This window comes from Rousettus aegyptiacus, unplaced genomic scaffold (genome assembly GCF_014176215.1).
Source record: "Rousettus aegyptiacus isolate mRouAeg1 unplaced genomic scaffold, mRouAeg1.p scaffold_m13_p_9, whole genome shotgun sequence".
NCBI classification, from domain to species: Eukaryota; Metazoa; Chordata; class Mammalia; order Chiroptera; family Pteropodidae; genus Rousettus; species Rousettus aegyptiacus.
Window position 1 is genome coordinate 46,794,577 of NW_023416312.1, and position 25,933 is coordinate 46,820,509.

The 25,933-nt window shown below is 34.2% G+C and overlaps 1 pseudogene; it reads left to right on the forward strand.

The window, feature by feature from the left end:
- Nucleotides 1-1,139: 1,139 nt before the first annotated feature.
- Nucleotides 1,140-1,258, forward strand: LOC118608253 (annotated as a pseudogene).
- The last annotated feature ends 24,675 nt before the right edge of the window (nucleotides 1,259-25,933 follow it).

The following is a 25,933-nucleotide window of genomic DNA, read 5'->3' on the forward strand; positions in this document are numbered from 1 at the left end:
AAGTAAAACAATATAGAATTAGTTGATAAGTATTAAAGCAATTTTTACTATATTTGAATTGTAATTTTATAGACATCTTTCATTATCACATAGTATTATGATTCATTTATACTTATATATCAACACAGTAAAAATATATATATATATTTGATTTTTACTTTTTAATATTCTTTTCATGAATTAAGAAACTATGAAAATGTAGTCCTGCAAAAACATAAAGAATTAAAAAATGTACCTGGAAAATCTATTTCATGAACTTATTCTCCTCATCGCATTTTTGGGCAAATGTGTTTTCTGTTTTACTTCTGGACTCTTCTGTTGCCCGTGCCCTTTTAGGGGGAATGGAGTCCAAAAGGGATGGTAGGAATAGAGTGTGTTAAGGTTTCATGTAGTAAAAAAACATTACTTCAGGACCATAGTGATTACTGAAAGAGTCTCTATTACACAGAAAAAAAACTTTTGATGAATAGACAACATCTAATTTCTATGCAAATAAAATAATCCTAAATTACTCTCAATCATTATTCCAAAAGGGAAAATTAATTGTAAATAACTAGAAGTCAATTAAAACAGTGTTCTACTGGGTAATGCAGATTTTTTATAGTTTTGTTTCAGTTAACTGCCTCATTAATGATTTATAGATGTGTATACAACTGTGGGAACCATAGTATTATCTAATGCACTTGGAGAATAATTACATATTAAAAGAACTATGTAGCTCAAGGGAAAATATCTGAAATTACTTACTACTTTAACATCAACCATATTAAAATGCCAAGCATTTAGAAACAGGCTACGATGTTTTAGCATGTTTTTGCCTCATAATGTTGCCAATTTTTTTTAATTGGCTTTTCCCCTCATATTAAAATTTTCTCATACTCCCATGCACAGCATGCAGTGACATCAAGGCTTATCAAAAATCAAAAAGTAAGCAATTTATTATTTAGGAGGCAAATCCATAAAACGTTTTCCTCTTTGTTCATCCATTATGTACAAAAAATGAAAATTTACACAGTAAAACAATTTATGAACCAAAAGCACAACCTTTATTACTATTATTATTATTTATTATTATTATTATTATTATTATTATTATTATTATTATACACAGGTAACTTTAAGGTAAAAGTCATAGAACACTCTACAGCCATGCCACCCTGAACAAGCCTGATCCCATCTGATCTCAAAAGCTAAGCAGGGTTGAGCCTGGTTAGTACTTGAATGCGAGACCACCTAGGAAGACCAGGTGCTGTAGGCATAAAAAACAAGGGATTGTAAATTGACAAGGTCCTTGCAATCTGTGAGGTCAGCCAAGGATTGTCTCACCTAAAAAAAATCATAGAACACTAGTTTCCCACCAGATTATGCCTTGTTACTTAGGGTAATATTTTTCATTATATCCATTACTTCATTACTTCCAGATTTTCCCATATATGTTTCAACATTGTTTGTTCAATTTCTATGAATTCCTTCTTTTGTGGGCATTTTTCCTAACTTTTAACCAGCTAAAAGATATTGTACATAGCAGTGATTTCTTGACTGTTTTGATGAACATACATATGACTTTTAACATCTACATTCTTAATTATGACTTTATGTTTAAAAATAATGTGTATTCTCAATTTCAAAGACTTCTATTTATGTCAGTGAAAATTCATTGTAAAGTGATTTATGGATTTCTGGGTATGTGCAAACAAAATAGAAATTGATTGAAAAAAACCTTAAAGGAAAGTTAAAAAGCTATACATTTTGGTTTGTTAACACACTGCCTATGAATACATATCCTATAGATTAATTACACAGAAATATAATTTGTCGTTGGATGTAAGAGCCATGCCAAATGCAATTAGACCTCACTCTCTTCCTGACAGAAGTTTTACTTAGTTACACTTTACATGATATTGAAATAACTTGTAACTCACACACAGCATTTTCTTATTGAAAAATATGATATAACGTACAAATAATTGCCAGCAACACAAAATCTAATGATGCATAAAATCAGCTGAAGTTCATAAACTTAAAATAAGATTTTGTATTATCTCATCAGAGCTGAATTTTTATTTAAACCTTTAGCATTAAACTAAATCAATGTTTTTTGTTGTTGTTTCACAGCAAAACAATTACTCTTATTAAAACAACATATATATTTAGGAAAAGAATGCAGGCTGGTCAAGATGACCGATATGTCTTTTACAACTATAATTTCTATTATTAGGAGATAGATCTTTTCCATTTGTTTACATTAATGCCATATTAGGCTATAACAAAAGATAATAATATCACATGAAGAAATTTTAGTATTTTGATATTATAAATATGGTAGATAGCACCGAAATGATATAATAATAAAAATGAGCATGAATGATTCCAAAGAAATGTTAGATATTTTGGTCTGTGGCCTTAAGTATGAGTTCTGACATTATTTGTACACATAAAACATGTTCACTGGGAAAAGCTTTATCTTTTCATATAATTTTGTATGATCTAGATTTTCACTATTTCTATGGGAGAAAATTTCATGTTTTGATAGCTACTGCACCTTTATAATTTACAGTAGTTCAGAAGGTATTGCTTATAATGAAACTTTCTTAAAATCACTCAGCATGGGGCATAAAGTCATTTTATCACTTTCTAATAATTCTAGACTCAGACTGTGTAGGGTTAATTCAGAACATAGCCTCTCCACAGCCCAGCCAGCAGCCAAAGAAGGCAGTACACAAAAAGCTTTCAGCAGGCCTACTCCCAAGGATGTTTTCTGCCACTCCCACGGAGTTATCTGCTCCTGTAACCAAGCAGCACATCTTACTCTTATCTGTCTGAGAAGGAGGCTGCTCCCACAATGAGATAACCCCTCCCTCTGTTTGTGAGCATAAAAAACTACTTTCTCTTGGTCAGCGGCTTTATTCCTGCATCTTTGAACAACTGCTGCTGAAGCTTCCCTGCCTCGTGAATAATAAATAGCATTTCTCACCCCTCTGGTCCTCCTGTTGGTTCTCCTGGAATATCCAAACCCAGGTGCAAATTCCAGGCCAGGGGCTCCTGAATTATAGACTACATAAAAATCAAATCTCAGGTTTTTGGTTTTAAATGGAAAGGAAAAAAAAAAACTAAGAGAATGTTTTTCCTTCAATTAATTAAAAAAACAAATATAGAAGAAAAAGCAAAAACAAAAAGATCAAAATTTTAATAAAAACTAGCAAAATCTCAAGAAAGAAAGAACCACATCCAATGTAATCAGTTTCAAAATGCATCACCCAAGAAAAGAAGTGATATTAGAAGGAAATGTGAGAACAACCTCCTCAACCCTACACTTTAAAAATTGATTGTGATTCCACAAAAAACTGAGATTTCTCTCCAATTTTTCCAAATGTGGAAAAGCAAACTAATTGAATATCCTCATTTCGGCACTCTTAGGAAAAACAGTTGCTGGACAGATACACATAAAACAGAGAAAGTTATGGAACTGAATCTCTCTTACAGAAGTAAAGGTTGTAGACTAAATGCAGAATTAGTGGAGCATATTTTAAAGGATACATCAAGGGAATGGAATCCACCTCAGAATTAGGTATAGTAAATTTTGGTACAGTAGATATAACAAAATGTGAGAAATTAAAGCTAAGCCCAGGATTGTCCTTTCTTCTCTCCATGATTATAGACTACATAAATAGTGGATAAAACATAAATGGTCTCAACTAATTGTCCCTGGGGGGAAATATTTAATTCTCAGGAACAAAGGAAAGGGAGTTAAAGTCACCCATATTATATGAGAGCCAAGAAAAAGCTTTCAACAAAGCTACAGGCATTCTATAGTATGGAGCAGGTATAAGATTTAGCATGGAAATTGTGACAGTGTGTTACAACAAAATAATAATTCTAAAAAGGTGAAATACTTTTAATACAAAAAAACTGGAAGGAAACCATAAGAGAAGAAAACATAACCCAAGAAACACAAGGACAGTCACTAAAATGCTTTTTACTCTAGAACAACTTGGGTTAAATAAAATAAATGGCTAAAGGATGAGAGAAAAAGAAGACCATTGACTTAACATAACAAATTGAGGGTCAAAATGTTCTTATGTAATTAATAAATAAACTAGAAAGAGAAATGACCAAATAGGGATAAAAAGCTAATTAGTAACAAGAAGGAAAACATTGAGGTAATTATAGTATATACAGCTGTAAAAGAGCAAGTAATCAGAAAAAAATAGATATAGGAGATAAATAAAATTTTCTATGTGGATAATTGGTGTCTCTAAAATAATTCAACATACTAATTCAAAAATTATTAATATACAAATTAAAGGAAATTTACAGGAAATTTTAAAAAGGTATAAAAGATTCCAGGGAAAATTGATACTGAAAGATCACACCAAGACGTATCCCATGGTTAAGTGATTGAATTTCCCAAAGGAAATAAAATGTGACCCAAGAATTATTTAACCAGAAAAAATGTTGGAACATGAAAGCAATGGGGATTCTAAAATACGAAATTTGAAGAAATAACACTTCTGAAAACTTTTTGAAAACAACCAAAACTACCTGAAAAGGCAACTAAAAAAGACATTAATTGAATTTTTTTAAAAAGCCACTCAATTATGAACTCGTTTAAATTATAGTAACAGAAGAGAATTTATTTATATTTTATTATATTTATTTGGATGACATTGGTGAATCAAATTATATAGGATTCAGATTTCAGAAGCATAGTGAAGTGAGAGATGTCCTCATATCTCTCTTGATGAAATAATAAGCTTAACATCTAAAACTAAAACAAAAACAAAAACACCTAAACTCACACAAGCATGTCTGAGTGAGTGATCTGTACATAAGAGCTACCACAGGTCAGAACCATGAGATTCGGGTGGTAGACTGTGGAAAACAAAGAAGCTGCCTCATCTAACCAGAGCTCCCTTCAGGAGGAAGAGGATGTGAGAAGGTGTGGCAGGTTCCTTGAGCAGACCTGCCTGAGACCTGTGAGTTCCACACAGTGACAGTGCTCAGGGACCAAGGCAGAGAAGTTGAATGGCAGAGAAGCAATAGCTGATTACCACCAGCTGCGTTGCAAAATGTGAGCCACAGTCTGCATGTTCCAACACAAAGAGCACCTATCCCCATATCCTCTAAGAAACAACACCGCGGAGCCCTCAAGGGAATCTGAGTAAACATTACCGAAACTCACTAACACTGACAGGGACTAAGACTGAGGGAAGTGAGTATAATTAATTATGGGGAAAAAAAGGCATTATTAAGGCTTTATATAAAAACAGGGATCCAAGAGACTTATACACCAACTACAGGAAACCAAAAGAAAAATGTCTACTTGTAGATAGGGTAAATAGAGACCTTTATACAACAAATCTTATTGGAAAAAAAGCAGAATATACTTCCATTAATGCCCAGGCAGAGAAATAGTCCATTAAACACTATGAACAACCAAGATGACAAGACAACTCAGAAAGAAAGAAAAAAGCTACAGACAATAACCTTAAAGACATAGAAACATGCGACTTAAATGATAGAGAATTCAGAAGGGTACTTCCGAAAAAAACTCAGAAAGATCCAAAATAATTCATATAACAATTCCCGAATTTGAACAACAACTAGATGAGCAGAATGAGTTTGTTTGTTTGTTTGTTTGTTTGTTTGTTTGTTTGTAGCAAGGAGAACTAAATAGAAATTCTGGAGATCAGGAAAACACTGCAAGAGTTGAAAAATGAAATAGTTAGCTTGGAAAATAGAGTCGACCAAACAGAGGAATGCATCGGTGGCGTCGATGACAAAAATCTAGGAATAAATCAGAAGGAAGAAAGAAATACAAGAATGATAAATAATGAAGAAAAAATACAAGAACCAACTGATACCAGTGGGAGAGCAAAAGGAGCAGGGATTAGAAAATACTTTCGGACAAATAGTTGACGAGAATTTCCCAAATCTAAGGAATGAGCTGGAGCTGGGATTTAAGAAGACAAAAAAACACCCAATTATCTCAACAACAAAGGCCTTCTCCAAGACACATTGCATTAAAATGATCAAAAATCAACGAAAAAAAAAAGAGTTCTCAGGGAAGATGGGAAAAGAAGATGGTAATTTATAAAGGAAAACTCATAAGATTATCGTCAGACTTCTCAACAGAAACCTTCAATCCAGAAAGGAGTGGAATCAAATATTCAAACTATTAAATGAAAGGAACTACCAGTGAAGACTAATAAATCGACCAAAGCTCTCTTTTAGATTTGAAGGAAAAAGAAGGACCTGTCCAGACATACAAAAATTGAGGGACTCTCAACTACGAGGCCTGCAAGACAGGAAATACTGAAACTGGTCAGTTCATCTAAAACAAAATGACAAAAAAAAAACATAATTACAAGTAACGTAACTGACAGGCAGATAGAAGCAAAGGAATGCAACACTTATTATGAACAGGGCATTATAAGCTTAAACAACAAGAAGAGATTTACTATAGCAAGATAGTAATGAACATTCAGCATACATAAGGACAAATTGAGAAAACAACAGAAAAGGGGAGGATTCAAAGATCCAAATTCTCAAAGAAGAAAGAAGATAAGGCACTTGCAGAAAAAAATGGACTGTACACACACACACACACACACACACGTATATATATGTAATATACATGTATATATGCATATATGTCTATATACATACATATATATACATATATACATGCACACATACATATATAACTCTCCTTTACATATTCATAATGGTAACCACACACCAAAGATTCCAAAATGAAATATATAACATAAAAGAAGAAGGCTCAGAAAGAAAACTCATGAAATTCAACCAAAATAAAGAAAACAGAAACACAAGGACAAGGAAGCAATGGAAACCTCGAGCTACCAGAAAGCAAAAAAAAAAAAAAAAAAAAGGCTATAAGAAGTCCTTATATTTCAATAATTACCCTAAATGTAAATGGACAGAATTCACCAATAAAAAAGCAGAGTTGCAGATTAAATCAAAAACAGAAGCACAACATATCCTATCTCCAGGAGACACATCAGTTCCAAAGACAAATATAAAATCAAAGTGAAAGAACGGAAAATGGTATTTCAAGCCAGCGGCATTCAGAAAAAAGCTGGAGTAGTGGTACTAATATCAGATGAAATAGATTTCAAAATTTAAAAACGCTAAAAAAAACAGATACTGAGGGACACTTCAAAATGATAAAGGCAATCATACACCAAAAAGACATAACAAATATTAATATCTATGCTCATTATCAGGGAGCCCCAAAATATGCAAAGCAATTACTAACAGAACTAAAGGGAGAAACAGACTAAAACCATATAGTAGTAGGGGACATAAATATCACATTGTTGGATATGGACAGATCATCCAAACAGAAAATCAATAAGGAAATAATATCCTTAAGTGACACATTAGACCAGGTGGACATAATTGACATTTAAAGAGCCTTTCATCCCAAAACGAGTGCTTATACATTCATCTCTAGTGCACATAGAGCATTCTCAAGAATCGACCACATACTGCGACACAGAGATAGCCTCAACAAATATAAGAGAGTTGAAATTATACCAATCATTCTCTGACATTATCGCTTGGAAACTAGTGATCAATAGTAAAAAGAAAGCAGGAAAAAAAAAACAAATACATGGAGATTAAGCAACATGCTACTAGAGAATGACTGGGGCAGAGAAGAAATAAAAAGAGATATCAAGAGGTACATAGATACAAATGAATATGTCAAAAATTTTGGGACATGGCAAAAGAGGTCATAATAGGAAAGTTCATATCATTACAGGCCTATCTCAAAAAAATAAGAATGACCTTAAATAAACAAGCTAATGCTTCATCTTTAAAAACTAGTAAAGGAAGAACAAATGAAGCTTAAAGTCAACGGAAGGAAAGAAATAATCAAAATTAGAGCAGAAATAAATGAAATTGAAAACAAAAAAAAGCAATAGAAAAAAATAAATGCAACAAAGAGCTGATTCTTTGAGAAAATTAATAAAATCGAGAAACCCCTGGCTAGACTCATTAAAGATAAAAGAGAAAGGGCATAAATAAACAAAATCAGGGGTGAAAGAGGAGAAATTACAAATGACAAATCAGAAATACTACTAATCATACAATATGTAACACCAAATTTAATAACCTACAGAAGTGGAGTACTCAGAAAAATACAACCTTCTTAGACTAAATCAAGAAGAACTGGAAAATCTAAATAGACCAATCAACAGTATAGAAATTGAAACAATTATCAAACACTTACCAAGAAGTAAAGGTTTAGGTCGGGATGGCTTAACCAGTGAATTCTACTAAACATTTAAAGATCATTTAATATTGGTTCTTCTCATACTATTCAAAAAAAAAATAGAGAAGAGGCCATACTTCTTAACTCATTTCATGAGGTCAATATTATCCTGATAACAAAAGTCGGTAAAGGTAACATGAAAAAAAGAAATCTACAGACTTATATCTCTCATGAACACAGATGCAAAAATCCTAAATAAGATACTAGCAAACCAAATACAACAACATATTAAAAAAGATTATATGCCACAATAAACTGGGCTTCATCTAAGGGGCACAAAATGGTGCAACATATGCAAATCAATTAATGTGATACGTCATTTATAGAAATTTAAAAAATAAGAATAATATGATCATATATAGAGATGCAAAAAATATTTTGACAAGACACAACAACCATTAATGATCGAAGCACTTAACAAAGTCGGTATAGAAGGAAAGTATCTTAATATAATAAAGGCCATATATGACGAACCCTCAGACAATATTACACTGAATGCTGAAAAACTTTAAACTTTCCATCTAAGATGAGGAACAAGGCAAGGATCTCGACTATGTCCACTGTTATTCAATATAGCATTGGAAGTCCTAGCAAGTACAATCAGACAAGAGAAAGATATAAAACGCATCCAAATAGGAAACAAAGAAGTCAAACTCTCACTATTTGAAGATGACATGATTCTCTATATAGAAATGCTAAGGACTCCACAAGAATACTACCAGAAATAATAAGCAATTACAATAAAGTTGTAGATGTAAAATTCAAATATCCATCGAATTCCTGTACTCTAATAAAAAATTGTCAGAAAAAAAAAATAAGTGGCAAAAAATAATTACTTTGCAATTGCAAATCAAAGAATAAAATACCTAGGAATAAATCTAATGAAACATGTGTATGACCTATATAATGAAAACTATAGGCCCTATTAACTGTAATTGAAAGATAAAAAGAAATGAAAACATATTCTATGTTCTGGAATTGGTGGAATCAAAATAATTAAAATGACCTCATAACCTAAGGCAAAAACACTGATTTAATGCAATCCCCATCGAAATCTCGTTGGCCTTTTTTTTTTTAAAGAAATAGAACAACAAAAAACATTAGATTTGTATGGAAGCAAAAAAGACCTCGAATTGCCAAAGCCATCATGAGAAAAAAGAACGAGGCTGGAGGTGTCATACTGCCTGACTTCAAATTATACTACAAAGTGACAGTAATCCAAACTGCATGGTATTTGCAGCAAAACAATCACATGGGACAGTGGAACAGGATTGAGAATCCAGAAGTAAACCCAAATTTATATGGGCAAGCAATTTTTGACAAAAACAAAACAAAACAAAACAAAACAAAATGAAAAAACAAAAAAAAACATACAGTGGAGAAAGGAAAGCCTCTTCATTATATGGTGCTGGGAAAACTGGAAATCCACCTGCAAAAAAAATGAAACTGGACTGTGGTATATCACCAAAATGGATTAAGGGCCTGAAAATAAGTCCCAAAACAATAAAATGCATAGAAGAAAACATAAGAATGAAATTCAAGGACCTTGGACTTATAGAGGATTTTATGAATTTGACTTTGAAGGCAAGGGAAATAAAAGCTAAAATGAATGAATGGGGCTACTTCAAACTAAAATGCTTCTGCTCAGCAAAAGAAATCATCAACAAGCTAAAGAGATAACAATCAGAATGGGATAATATATTTGCAAGCAATACCTTCGACAAGGGACTAAGATCCAAAATATACCAAGGATTCATATAACTCAATAACAAAAAAGAAACAAATTACCCAATCAAAAAATGAGCAGAGGACCTGAACAGACACTTCTCACTAGAGGACATACAAATGACCAATAAATATATGAAATGACGCTCAACATTGCTAGCTATTAGGGAAATGATAATCCAAACAACAATGAGATACCATATCATACATGTTATGGACTAACGTGTCATTTATGGATGTTATTTTCTTATTGATTTTCTGTTTGGATGATCTGTCTATATCCGACAGTGGGGTTTTTAGGTTCCCTACTACAATAGTGTTTTGGTCTGTTTCTCCGTTTAGATCTGTTAGTAATTCTTTAAATATTTCAGGACTCCATGATTGGGAGCATAGATATTAATAAGTGTTATGTCTTTTTGGTGCATGACTCCCTTTATCATTATGCAGTATCCCTCAGTATTTTTCTTTACCTTTTTTAAATTTTATTTTAAAGTCTATTTCTTCTGATAACTGTAGTGCTACTGCTGAAAGCCATTTACTTGAAATCTCATTTTCCACCCTTTCACTATGAGTCTATATTTGTCTTTGGAGATGAGATGTGTCTCCTGGAGGCAGCATATGTTTGGGTTTTGTTTTTTGATCCCATCTGCAATTCTATGCCTTTTTATTGGTGAGTTCAGTACATTAACATTTATGGTGATTATTGAAATATGAAGTCTTCTTATAGCCATTTTGTCTTTTGTGATCTGGTAGCTTGGTGTTTCTTTTGCTTCCTTGTCTATGTGTTTCTGTTTTCTTTATTTTGTTTGGCTTCTGTGGGTTTTGTCTGATTCTTCTTGTTTCATGTCATATATTTCAGTTCTGAATCTTTGGTATGTGGTTACCATTATGAATATGTAAAAGATATTTATATACATACAGCTTCTATTTTCTTCTGCGCATGCCTTATTTCCATTCCTCCTTGCATATTTGATCTTTGAATCCTCCCTTTTTCAGGCATTGTTGTCTCAATTTGTCCCTATGTATGCTGAACATTCATTACTATCTTGTTATAACAATTCACTTCTTATTAGTTAAGCTATAATGCCCTGCTCTTAATAACGGTTGCATTCCTTTGCTTCTATTTGCCTGATAATCACTTTACTCCTAATTATGTATTTTTGTTGTTGTTGTTATTTTGTTTTAGGTGAGCTGACCACTTTCAGTATTTCCTGTAGTGCAGGCCTCATAGTAGAGAATTCCCTTAATTTTTGCATGTCTGGAAAGGTCTTTATTTCTCCTTCATTTCTAGAGGAAAGCTTAGCTGGATACATTATTTTAGACTAGTAGTTCCTTTCACTTAGCAGTTTAAATATTTGATTCCATTCTTGTCTGGCTTGTAAGGTTTGCACTGAGAATTCCAAGGATAATCTAATGGGTTTACCTTTATAAGTTACCGTTTTTTCTCCCTGGCTGCCATGAGAATTCTATCTTTGTCATTGATTTGTGATTACTTTTATACAATATGTCTTGGTGAAGAACTTTTTGTTTTGAGATAATTGGGTGTTCTGTTGACTTCTTGGGTTTTCTGTTGACTTCCTGATTTCCAAACTCTAGCTCATTTTTTATACTTGGAAATTCTCATCCACTCTTTGTCTGAAAATGCTTTCTAGTCCCTGCTTCTTTTCTTTGCCACCCCATTATTCTTATGTTTCCTTTCCTGATGGTGTCGGCTAGTTCTTGAATTTCTCTTTTGTTATTTTTCATTCTTTAATTTCTCTCTTCTTCCTTCTGATTAATTTCTAGATTTCTGTCTTTGATATCACTGATCCTTTCCTCCATTTGATTGCCTCTGTTTCTCAAACTTGCTATTTCACGTTTCAGTTCTTGCGGTGTTTTTGTTTGTTTGTTTGTTTGTTTTATCTCCGGAAGATCTATTCTGTTAATTTTGAGGGTTTCAATCTCCTTGCTCTGCCCATCTAGTTGTTTTTTTTGTTTTATTCCTGAATTTGTTGATATGAGCCATTTCAAAACTCATTGAACATCTTTCAGAAATACCATCCTGAATTCTCTGTCATTTATGTTGCATATTTCTATTTCGGTAAGCTTATTTTCTGAAGATTTTTCTCGTTCTTTCTGAGATGCCTTGTCACCTTGGTTGTTCATGGTTTTTAATAGACTATTTCTCTGCCTTGGCATTAATGGAAGTGTATTCTGCTGTTTTTCCAGAAATAAGATTTATTATATAAAGGTTTCTCTTTAGCCTGTTGCTAAGCAGGTGCTTTTCTTTTAGTTTCTAGTAGTTGGCCTCTAAGCGTCTTGGATCCCTGCTTTATATAAAAACTTAAAATGCCTTCTTTAAGAAATTTCTTGCAGATATCTAATCATGCTCACTACCTTCAGTTTTAGTCCCTATCAGTGTCAGTGACAGTCTCAGCAGCATTTGCTAAGATTCCCCTGGGTCTCCTAGGTGATTGGTCTCAGAGGGTATTGGGAAGAGGTTGGGAGTTGGGGGCTGAGGCTCCACCTTGATTTTGCAACTGGGGCCAGTAAAAATCAAATGCCATTTCTCTATGGTTCCATCCCATTTCTCTGTCTTCCGCTCCTATAAGTAGGCCCTTCTGCCCAGTGCGGGTTGCTCACAGCAGTCCCAGGCAAGGCGGTTAAGGGATGTTTCCTCACTTTCACCCCTCTCTCTCCTCCTGCAGGGAGCTCCAGAGGCTGCAAGAGGCAGCTCCTTTATTTCTCCCAGTCCACCACCCAACACCCGGTGTTCTAACTTGTGTAGCTCTTATGCGCCGATCCCACACACAAACATGCTGGTGTGCAGTTCGGTTGTTTTTTGTTGTGTTTTAGATGTTTAGCTTATTGTTGTTTCAAGTGTAGAGATCTGGGGACATCTTTCACTGTGCCATGTTTCTACCACTTATCTTTCAAAGAACAGATCTTAGTTTATTGATTTTTTTCTATGGGTTTTCTCATCTCTATTTCATTTATTTCCTCTCTGATCTTTATTATTTCTTTCCTTCTGCTAACTTTTAGCTATTTTTTCCCTAGTCCCTTGAATTCTACACATAAGTTGTTTATATATTTGTTTTTGCTTAATATACCTGTTTATCACTGTAAACTTTCTTGTTAGAACTACTTTCATAGTATCCCATATGTTTTGATATGTTGTTTTCATTTTCATTTGTATCGAGATATTTTTTGATTTCCTTTTCAATTTCTCCTTTCTGCCATTATTTTTGTTTTAATGTGTGCTGTTTATTTCTACATGTTTGTGAATTTTTCATGTTTCCTCCTTTTATTCATTTCTAGTTTTATGCCCTTGTGGTCATTTGGTAAGACTGGCTTTGTAACCTAATATGGGATCTATCTAGGAGAAAGTTCTGTGTGTGTTTGAGAAGAATGTTCATTCTTCTGTTATTGATTGAAATTTTTTATTAAATGTTTGTTCGGTCCTTTTGGCCTAAAGTATTGTTTAAGTCCAATGCCTCCTTGTTGATTTTCTTTCTTTTTAAAAGTGAGGTATTGATTCCCCCTACCATCAATGTATTAGTTTCTCTTCCTCCCTTCAGATCTGTTAGTAAATGATTAATACATTTAAAAACTCCAATGTGGCTATACATCAATTTACACTTGTTATATCTTTTTGATAAACTGAAAAATGTATCATTGTATAATGGCCTTATTTGTTTCTTGGTATCCTTTTTGAACTTAGTCTATTTTGTCTGATGTAAGTACAGCTACCCCTGTTCTCTTTTGGTTTTCACTTTCGTGGAATATATTTTTCTTTTCCTTCACTTTGAACCCATGTGTCCTTAAAGCTGAAGTATGTCTCCTGTAGACAGTATATATTGAGGCCTGTTTTATTTTTAATCAATTCATTCACTTTATATATTTAGATTGGAAGATTCGATCCATGTATATTTAGAGTAATTATTGATATAAAAAAACTTACTAAGGTCATTTTATTAAGTGTTGTCTGGCTAATGTTTAGTTCCCACATTCTGGTCTTCCTCTTTTGCTACCTTTCTTTGTGAATTAATGATTTTCCATAGTGGTGTGCCTATCTGTTGTGAATCTACTGTAGGTTTGTGTTTAGTATTTGCCATGAATCTTACATAAAACTTCTGAAACATACAAGATGATATTTTACACTCTTTTAAAAATTTTATTGTATTATTAGTTTCAGGTATACAGGACATTGGCTATGCATTTATATAGTTTATGAGATGATCCCTTTGATTGTTTTTTCTTTCCTGTGGCTCTATACCTAGCCATTAAATTGAGAGTGGGGAGCTATTTTGTACTATTTTGTACTTCTTTAACCTTTCACCCCTTTCTCCCAGTCCCCCAATCCCGCTCCCCTATGTTTGTCACCAGATTGTCCTCTATATTTGTGAGTCTGTTTTTGATTAATTTGTAATTTTTGTTCCTTAGATTCTGCATACAAGTGGAAGCATATGGTGTTTATCTTTCTCGATCAGACTTATTTCACTCAGCATAATAACCTCTAGGTCAATCCATGTTGTTGCAAATGGTAGGATTTCATTTTTTTAATCGCTGAGTAATATTATATCATATATATGAACCATAATTATTTATCCAATCGTCTGTTGATGAGCATTTAGGTTGCTTCCATATCTTGACTATTGTAAATTGTGCTGCCATAAATAGAGGAATACATAGAACTTTATGAATTATTGCTTTGGTTTTCTTTGGATAAATACCTAGAAGTGCAATTGCTGGTCAAAAGGTACATCCATTTTTAATTTTTTTGTGAAAACTCTGGTCTGTTTTCCACAGTGGCTGCACCAGTTTGTAATCCTACCAACAGTGTACGAGCGTTCCCTTTTCTCCACATCCTCACCAATACTTGTTGATTTTTGATTTGTTCATGATAGCCATTCTAACAGGTGTGAAGTAATATCTCATTGAGGTTTTAATTTGCACTTCTCTGATGATCAGTGACCTTGATCATCTTTTTATGTGTCTATTGGGTATCTGTATTTTCTCTTTGGAGAAATATTTATTCAGATCCTTTGCCCATTTTTTAATAGGATGGATTTCTTGTTGTCATTGTTGTTGTTGAGTTGTATGAGTTCTTTATATAATTCTCATATTAACCTCTTAACAGATATATCATGAGTGAAGTCGGTTGTCTTTTTTTGTTGTTGTTGATGGTTTCCTTTGCCAAGCAACAACATTTTAGTTTTATATAGCTTCATTTGTTTATTTTTTCATTTGTTTCTTTTGCTGCAGAGATATATCTGAAAAGAAATTATTAGTAGCATATCAGAAAGATCACTGCCTATGTTTTCTCTTAGAAGTTTTCTGGTTTCAGGTCTTACATTTAAGTTTTGAATCCATTTGAGTCTATTCTTGTATATGTAAGAAGGTGGTCCAGTTTCTTTTTTTTTTGCATGTATCTGTCCAATTTTTCCTAACAACATTTACCGAAGAGACTGTCTTTACCCTATTGTATATTCTTGCCTCTTTCATTAATGAAAAAAATGACCATATAGATGTAGATATGTTTCTGGGCTCTCTGTTTTGTTCCATTGTTCAGTGTATCTGTTTTTATGCAAGTACCATGATGTTTTGATTACCGTAGCCTTGTAGTATAGTTTGATATCAGGTAGTATGATACCTCCAACTTTGTTCTTCTTTCTCAAGATTGCTGAGGGTATTCATGGCCTTTTATGGTTCCATATAAATTTTACAATTGTTTTTTATATCTCTCTGAAAAATGCCATTGGTATTTTGATAGAGATTTCATTGAATCTATAGATTACTTTAAGTAGTATGGACATTTCAATGATGTTGATTCTTCCTACCCATAAACATGGTACATGCTTCCATGTATTCGTATCTTCTACAGTTTCTTTTTTCAATTACTTACAATTTTCTGAGTTCTTTTACCTCCTTGGTTAATTTGATTCCCAGATATTTCATTGCTCTTGATGCTATTATAAATAGGATTGTTTTCTTAATTTCCCTTTTTAAAAGTTAATTATTAGTATATAGTAATGCCACTGACTTCTGAAAATTAATTTTGTAACCTGCTACATAATTGAATTCATTGATCAGATCTAACAGTTTTTTGGTGGAATCTTTAGGGATCTCTAGATATAGTATTATGTTATATGCAAATTAAGAGTATTAATTCTTCTTATTCAATTTGGATACTTTTTCTTTCTCTTTCTTATCTTATTGCTGTGGCTAAGACTTCCAGTACAATGTTGAAGAAGCATGGTGGAAGAGAGCATGCTGTTTTGTTCCTGATTTTAAGGAAAATGCTTTTAGCCTTTCCCCATTGAGTGTGATGTTACCCATAAGTCTGTGCTATATGGTCTTTATTATGTTAATATATGTTCGCTCTATTCCCACTTTGCCAAGAGTTTTTGCCATACATAGATGCTGGATTATGTTGAATGCTTTTTCTGCATCTATTGATATGATCATATGATTTTTATCTTTCAATTTGTTAATGTGGTATTTCACATTTTGCAGATATTGTACCAATTTTGCATCCCAGAAATAAATCCAAGTTCATCATGGTGTATGATATTTTTAATTTATTGTTGAATTTGGTTTGCTAATATTTTGTTGAGGATTTTCATATCAGTGTTCATAAGAATATTGGCCTATAGTTTTCTTTTTTGTAATGTCTTTTTCTGATTCTGGAATCAAGGTAATGATAGCCTCATAAAAGGAGTTAGAGAACCTTTCCTTTTCTTGAATTTTTAAAACTTTATACTTTTACATTACATTGTATATTTTTATGTTTTCATGTTACAAGTTAGAGCCTTTCCATTTCAGCTTGAAAAACTCTGGCAGTATTTCTTGTAAGGCAGGTCTAGTGGTAATGGATTCTCTCACCTTTTATTGTGGGGGAGTGTTTTGTCTTTCCATTTTTTTAGTATAGCTTTGCTGAGGTACTGTTGGTTGGCAGCTTTTTAATTCAGCTTTTAATTCCCATTCTTTCTTGGCTTGTAAGATTTCTGCTGAGAAATCTATTCATAGCCTTATTGTGGTTACCTTGTATGTTACAATCTTTCTCTCTTTCTCTTTTGGTTGTTGTAAAATTATCCATATTAGAATTTTGTCAGTTTTCTTAGATTATGTCTTGGAGAGGATCTCTTTATGTTGATTTTGTGTGGTGACCTATGTTCTTCATGAACTTGATCTTTCGAATCTGTCCCTAGTTTTGAGAAGTTCCCAACCATTATTTCTTTTACAGTCTTTGGTCCATTTCTCTTTTCTCAATTAGGAATTCCAATGATTTGCAGGTTAGTCTTTTTCGATGGTATCCCATAGATCATAGACTTTCCTCACTATTTTTTATTCTCTTTCCCTTGTTTTCCTGGCTAGATAATGTTAAGGTTCTTGTCTTGAAACTCTTATTATTTCTTCTGCTTAATCAAGTTTGCTATCAATAATCTCTATTGCATTTTTTTTCATTTCATTCATTGTATTCTTCCACTCCAGAATTTCAGATTTTTATGATGTCTTTCTCCCCATTAAACATCTCATTTTGTTTTTATATTGATTTTCTTATTTTTTTGAATTGTCTTCCTGCCTTTTCTTGTTGCTCATTGAGTGTCCTTTAAAAAAAATGAAACAAAACAAAACAAAACAAACAAAAAACCTATTTTGAATTCTTTGGTAAATTGGGTTCGGTTACTGGAAGATAATTGTGATCCTTTGGTTGGTGTCATGTTTTCTTGATTTTTCCTCTTCCTTGGCTTTTGCACTGCTATCTCTGCTTCTTTGAAAAGGTGGTTTCTTCCTCCAGTCTTAATATCTTTAAGGGAAAAATACCTTTCATCAACTCTGCTATAGATTCTGAGGTTTTCTTAGGCCTTTTATGGCTATACCTGCCTCATGCTTCTTGCTCCCTCACGTGGCAACATTCTTAAGCTTGTATGCCTTCTCTGGATCTTATAATATATTGGACCAAATGTAAACATAGTCTCTTATTTTTTCAAAGGTGGTGCTACAGCTCAAGTTTGTGGTCTCTCCCTGCCCCGCAGATTCAGCCAACTTTCTGTGTGTCCTCACTGGATGTCTACAAATGCTCTCTTGAGCCATTGTAGGGAGTATGCATTTTGTTTAGGATTTTTACATCTGTAATCATTGGAAATATTAGTCTGTAGTTTGCGTATGTTACCTTTACCATCTTTATGTAGCAGGATAATGTTGGCCTTATAAAATAACTTAAAAAAGTATCGCCTCTTCTACAATTTTTGGAAGAGTTTGAAAAGAACAGGTATTAAATATTCTTTGCATGTTTGGTAGAAATCACTAGTGAAGCCACCTGATCCTGGGGTTTATATTTTGGGAGGTTTTTCATGATTGTTTCAATTTCTTTAGTGTTGATTGGTCATTTAGATTTTTCACTTTCTCATGATTCAGCCTGGGAAATTTGTGTATTTCTAAGAACTTGTCAATTTCTTCTAGGTTATTGAATTTGGTGGCACATAATGTTGTATGATACTTTGTATTTTGGTGGTATCTGGCATAACTCCTCTTTCATTCCTGATTTTGTTTATATGTGTCCTTTCTCTTTTTTCTTTAGTGATTCTAGCCAGGGGCTCATCAATTTTATTAAACTTCTCAAAGAACCAGCTCTTTGTTGCATTGTTTTTCCTATTGTCTTTGTGTCCTCAATTTCATTTAATTCTGCTTTAATTTTGATTATTTACTTCCTTCTGCTGACTTCGAGCTTCATCTGTTCTTTTTCTAGTATTTTAAGATGCAAACTTAGGTTGTTTATTTGGGAGCTTTCTTGTTTCTTGAAATAAGCCTGTCGTGTTATGAACTTTCTTCTATTATTGTTTTTGCTGTGTCCAAAAAATTTTGATAAGTTGTATTTCATTCTCATTTGTTTCTATGTTTCTCTTGATTTCTCCTTTATTTCTTCTTTGGACCAATCAATCTTTAGTAGTATGTTGTTTATTTCTCACATATTTGTGGTTTTTCTGCTTTCTTTTTGCAATTGATCTCTAGTTTCAAAACATTATGGTCAAACAATATGATCGATATGATTTCAGTATTCTTAAATTTGTTGAGGCTGGTTTTGTGTCAAAACATACGGTCTCTCCTTGAGAGTTTTATACGTACTAGAGAAGAATATATGATCTGGTATTTTGGAATGAAAGGTTCTGTATGTATAGATTATGTTTAATTGGTCTGTGTCATTTAAGGTTAATATTTCCTAGATTTCCTGTTTGGATGAGCTATCCATAGATGTCAGTGGGATGTTTAGGTCTCCTGCTATAATTATATTTTTTCAGTTTCACTTTTTCATTTTATTAGTAGATGCTTTATATATTTTGGGGATGCCTGATTGGGAGCATATATAATGATGTGTTATGTCCTCCTGATAAATTGTCTCCTTTATAATTATGCAGTGCCTGTCATTGTCTATCCTTATCTTTTTTATTTGAAGTTTATTTTGTCAGATATAGGAATGTTATACATGCTTTTCTCTGGATGACATTTGCTTGAAGTATCATTTTTTACTTTTCCCTTCCAGTCTATATTTGTTCTTGTAGCTGAGATGTGTCTCTTGAAGACAGCATGTGGTTATGTCTTCTTTTTATATTCGAATCTGTTACTCTACCTTTTTATTGGTGAGGTTAGTTCATTTATGGTTATGGTGATTATTGATATACGAGGTTTTCTTATAGCTATTTTATCTTATGTTTTCTGGTAACTCAGTGTCTCCAATGTTTCTTTGTTCTTGTGTTTGTGTTTGTTATTTTAGTTTAGTAGTATTCTATGATTTTTCCCTCTGTTCCCTCTTTTGTGTGTTATGTGTTTTAGTTCTGGAGTTTTGTGTGTGTGTTTGTGTGTGTGTTCACCATTAAGTTTGTGTAAGTGTAAGTTTTAAATATTCAGTAGTCCTTTCCTTCTGCGTGTTTCTTATCCTTATTCCCCTTTGCAAATTCAGACCTTTACTCCCTTCTCTTTTCTGTTTTTATTGTCTCAAATTATTCTTATTTCTGCTGTTCATTTCTGAGTTACAGTAGCTATTGTTTTCTTCTCTTTTAAAAATATTTTCACGTCCTTTATCCATTATGTATTATTTAAGTTTATAATACACTATTCTGACTAAGGGTTGAAATTTCCTCTTTCTGTCTGTCTTTTGGTCATCTTCCTCATAGATTTTTTTTTAATTTCAGGTAGAATAACCTCCTTCAATACTTCCTATAATCCATGACTTGTGGTGGAAAATTCTCTCAGCTTCTGTTTGCCAAGAAAGGTCTTTATTTCTCCTTCATATATAACATAGAACTTTGCTGGTTATATTATTCTTAGCTGATAATTACTGTCTTTCAATAGTTTAAATATTTGATTTCAATCTCTCCTACCTTGTAGTGTTTCTGTTTTAAAAATCTCATGATAATCTGATGGGTTTTCTTTTATAGGTTATTGTCTTCTTTCCCCTTGCTTCCTTGAAAATCCTTTCTTTGTCATGAGTTTTTGAAAATTTTAATATACTGCGTCTGGGAGAAGGCCTTTTTGAATAGAGATAATTTTATGTTCTGTTTACTTTTGGATTTGAGGATCCAGTATTTTTCCATAGGTTTGGGAAGTTCTCATTGACTATTTGTTTGAATAAGATCTCTGTTGCCTGTTCTCTCTCTCTTCTCCTTCTAGCATACCCATAAATCTTATATTACTCTTTTTGATGGCATCAGATATTCTTGTAGAGTCCTTACCTTTTTTTTTTACTCTCAACTTCTTCCATCTATATCATTTCCATATTTCTATTGTTGATATTACTAATTCTTTTATTTATCTTGCTAGTTCTATTTCCTAAGCTTGCTATTTCATTATTCATCTTTTGTATTGAGTTATTTAACTCCAGAAGTTCTATTTGATTCTTCTTAAATGTTTCAATCTCTTTGGTAGCATATTCTTTTTATTTATTTTATTTCTGAGTTCATTATACTGCCTATCTGCCTATCTTGCATCTTGTTGAGATTTTTTCCCCCAACACTGTAATCTTGAAATCTCTGTCATTTAAATCACATATTTGAGTATTTTAAAGTTGATTTCCTGGAGATTTCTAATTCTTTTTCCTTGTCACCTTGGTTGTTTATGGTATTCGATGGATTATTTCTCCTCCTAGGCATTTATGGGTATGAACTCCACACCTTTTATATATATATATATATATATATATATATATATATATATATATATATGTATATATATGTATTATATATGTGTGTATTATATATATGTATTATATATGTATTATATATGTATTATATATATATTATATATGTATATATGTATTATATATATATATGATCTTTCTTTAGCAGGTTGATAAAAAAAAATTTATTTTATTTTACAGTAGATGGTACACCAGCCTCTTGTGCCATCCTGACCTTCTGGATCTCAGCTATGTGACAAAACAAACAAACAAACAAACAAACAAACACCATTCCCTTTATTCCCTGAGGAAATGTTTGTCTCCTCAGTGACCAGGTCCATCCCCATGGAAGAATGTGGTGGGCTATGGGGTTCTGAGACCCTGAAGAGTCCTTAAAGTCCCAGTGCTTCCCCAGAAGCCAGGTGCAGTGTTGTGCTGCCTGTGGTGTCACAGTGCCTCTGCCAGTATCAGCCTAGATGGGTGGAGTGAGATGGGCTGAGAAAGGCAATTGGCTTGCTTGTGGCTGTTTTCATCCCAATTTGTCAACAACCAGGTTTCAGCAGCTTCATCTCTTTATCTCAACCCCTGTCACTGGGGGATCAGCCTCAGTGTACATCTCCTTAATACTTGGGGCTACGGGCTCCATGCTCTGTAGTTTGATGTTTGTTCATGCAGCTTTCCCTAGGGCCTGCTGCTTGCTCTAGGAGGATTTGAGGAGGCAAACTCTGGGAGGGTGGAGGGAGACAGCCAGGCTTTCTGACTCAGCTTTCTTCCTGGTAATTGGCAGTTGCTAGAGCAGAGCCATGACACCTCTGTATTTTGTCTCTTCTCTGGTCTCTGCCCTGATCATGGTTTTGCTTTAATATATTCTAATCATTCAGGCAGGAATGCTCAGGGATACAGTGAGTGAATGCCACAAGCTGATTTTTCCTGTCTCCAAGTTCCGCAGGGAAATCCAGGCTGCACCCACAGTACCTGTCTCCACTCCTCTCCTTTGCCTCTTCCCCTCCTCACCTGATATGACCACTTTCAGATGTTTTTATATGCATATTTCTCAGAAGTATTTGTGTGCTAGCCTAGGACTCTTCTGTTGGATTGTACCTGTTCATTTTTTTTTAATAGTTTCAAGGGGAGAGGTCAAGGGGACCCTTCATGCTGCCATGCTTCTGATGTAACGCTATAATCTTTTATTATTTTTGTGACATAATTAACAATGTCCTATCTTTGTTTACTGATTTAGTGAATTTGAATCTTTTCTCAATTTTTTTTTTTGTTTGGTCAGTTTTGGTGAAAAGTTTGTCAAGTTGTTGACGTTTTTAAAGAACGAACTTTTTATTTAATTTATATTTATTGTTATTCTCTGTTTTATATTTTTCCACTCTAACCTTTGGTATGCTTTTACCCCTACTGCTATAGTTTTAGTTTGCTTTTCTTGTTCAAAAGTGTCTTAATGTTACAGGTTGATTATCAATTTTACAGCTTTGTTCACTTTTAAATGTAAACATTTATGGCTATAAATTTCTCTGAAAGTATTCTTTTAGCTACATCTCAAAAGGTTTTTTATGCTATTTGTTTTAATGCATCTCAAATTATTATATAGTCTTGTTATTTCTCCATTAACCCAATTCTTATTGAAGACTATGTGCTTTAATTTCCACAAACTTGTGAAATCATCAAATTTGCTTACAGCTGCTGTTCATTATCTCTATTTTTTTTCCATTGTGGTCTGAAAGAACACTTTGTGTTTTTCAAGTTAATTTTTAAGCTTGTTTTGTGTTCTAGCATCTTGTCTAACCTAGGGAATAGTCAGTGCATACTTATGAAATGTTTTCTACTACTATTGTTGGGAGTTTTCTATAGATATTTGTTAAAACCAGTTGGCTTATAGTGCTGTTGAAATATTTTATTTCTTTGTATATTTTCTGCCTGATTGTTTTATATATCATTCAAAGTAGGATTTTAAAGTTTGCAAGTTACATTTTTTAAATATGTTAAAATTACAACCAAATTTTATATATAAATGCATATATATATATATATATATATATATAATAATCAATGTGGAGAATCACCTGAAGTCCAGCAAATCATAATGTGCATGTCTGATAATATAAAGAAGGAGCCACATTAAAGTCAGTAGGCTGGGCAAAGTCATAAATTGGGCTGGACCCTCACTGGTGAGTGGCAGATAAACACCGGGAGAGAGAGTGAGGCTGCAGATCCTCCCTCCCCACCCCCGGAGGGAGAGAGGGGTACTAGACACATAAAGGGGTTCCCCAGCCCAGAAAAGAGAAATCCCCAAAAATATGACTATAAAAATTAAAGGGGATTCTGGTTGTTGGGGTGAGATGGAAGGAAACTAAAATCTCAGATGCCCCATTAAAGGGCCCATACACAGGCTCTCTCACCTGCAAAAACTCATCTGGGGCACCAGTGGTGGGACAGAGGTTCTAGCAAGATATGGGGAAAGACTGCATTACCTGGCACCTGAAGGAGGGCTGGACAGGCAGCTGCCATTACGCCTTAATCAGGGGCCCCCTACAGGGCAGTCTTCAGATAAGTGGAGTCAGCTTGCCTATGCAGATCCCTCCCCACACTCAGCCAGTTATGAAGCTGCACTGACCTAAGGAGATCTGCCTACCCCACCCAATCCACATATTGATCTGGGCTGCTTGTTACCAGGTGACTGCCCTGCTTTGCCCCTCCCCAGAGCACAACACTCCAGGAAGGCAGCTGGTCTCACTGTGATCTGTGACTACATCAGGAAAACATGGGAACAAAAGTTGTAACAAAACTGAGGCTTTATTTAAGGGCCCTTGTTTCCTTGAGATCCTGTGTCACTCAATCCACAAAGTGCCTGCAACGCAGTGACAGGCAGCTGTCCTTGGCCTAGTCCTATCTGGGTTTGTGCAGGGCAGGCAACAGATGTCAGCTAGCATAGTTGATAAATTGCAGGGAAAACAGTGACAGTCAGATCACTGCTGCCAGTATGAGATACAAGACTGGGCAGATCGCACAGATTGGTGGGTTCATCCATGAAGGCATTAGGTCTTGCAGCGATATGTGACTTTTGTGGAAGCTTGTGGTCACAGAACTGGCAGCAAAGCTGGCGCTATATAGGGTTTATGGTCCCATGACTCACTGAGATACCACCTTACCTAACCAACAAATTACCTGTGGCAAGCCTGTTCCCACACAACCTGTCCCATCCTGTACTTTCCTTGGGACATATTCAACACCAAATAACATCATTCAGTTCAGGTGGCACACACAAAGCCCATGTACCTGAGAGAAGCTCTCAGTGGTGGGATACAAACCCATACCTATGAGCTTCAGTAATTCTTAAACAGATTTTGGGCATTTGCAGGCCAGAGGTTGGCAGTGGCTAGCATTGCTGTGAACTAAGACTTGTACAGGGAGCCACAAGACAGTGCTGACATGTAAATTGACACTGCAATGGTAGGGGAGAATCTCAATTTATCCAGATGACTCTTTGGGTCCCAGCACCACCCAATGAGTATGTCACCCAGAAGCTCTTCAAGTTGCAAAGTCTTACTGTAGGCAACTGGCAGGCAGCCTTAGGCCCTGAGGAGCACTGTTCTTTCTGCTAAATGCCCCAGGCTTGATAGTGAGTGTAATGGAACTGTAACATATAGCATTGTCTCTTCCACTCACCTATAGATCTAGCATAGACATCAATCATCAGCGAATTGCTTTGTAGCTCTCAACAGATTGTCTCAAGCAATCAAAAGCAGTGACTGCCTATGGAGAGCCCCTCCCAAGGGGCCAAAAAAAAAAAAACAAACCAATGCACCCAAAGTCCGGCACTAGAAACCAACAGAGCAGCTCCTAATTTGCTCCATAAGTGATACACACAAAGAGTGGTTTCCACAAGTACACAAGCCTGCTAGGACAAATCCTACTCAGAGGGCCAGCTCTCACAAAGCAACTCATACCCATGGGCATAACCAGTTACCACAGTTCCTCAAGCCAAGTGTAAATGCCATCCACTGAGGTACTAACACCAAAAAAGGCTTAGGTACAATAGAAGACCAATTGTAACCCACACAAAGAACACATCCAGGGCCCCCAGCACAGGAGATTAGGGTGAATGTGCCACTAGACCACATAGGACACCTTCCACATAAGGGCATCTGACCAAGATTGAGAGACAAAACAAATCTTTCTATATAAACAAACTTAGAGAGGCTAATAAAACGAGAAAGCAAAGAAACATGCCACAAATGAAACAACAGGAGAAAATTCTAGAAAATATGCTAAATGAAATGGAGGCAATCAATTTACCAGAGACAGAGTTCAAAATATTGGTTAAAAGGATGCTCAATAAAATTCAGGGAAGAATGAATGAGCTCAATGAGAACCTCAACAGAGAGATAGTAAGATAAAAAAAGACATAAAAAACAAAAAAGAACCAGACAGAAATGAAGAATACAATAACTGAAATGAGGAATGCATTAGAAAGATTCGACAATGGATTGGACAAAACAGAATACTGAATCAGCAAACTTGAAGATAAGGTAGCAAAAAACACCCAATCAGAACATCAAAAAGAAAAAAATGTATATTAAAAAATGAGAATAGTTTAAGAGATCTCTGGGACAACATGAAGCATAATAATATCTGCATGATAGGAATAACAGAAGGATAAGAGAGAGATCAAAGGATTGAGAATTTATTTGAAGAAATAATGAAAGAAAACTTCCCTAACCTGGAAAAGAAATTAGACATAC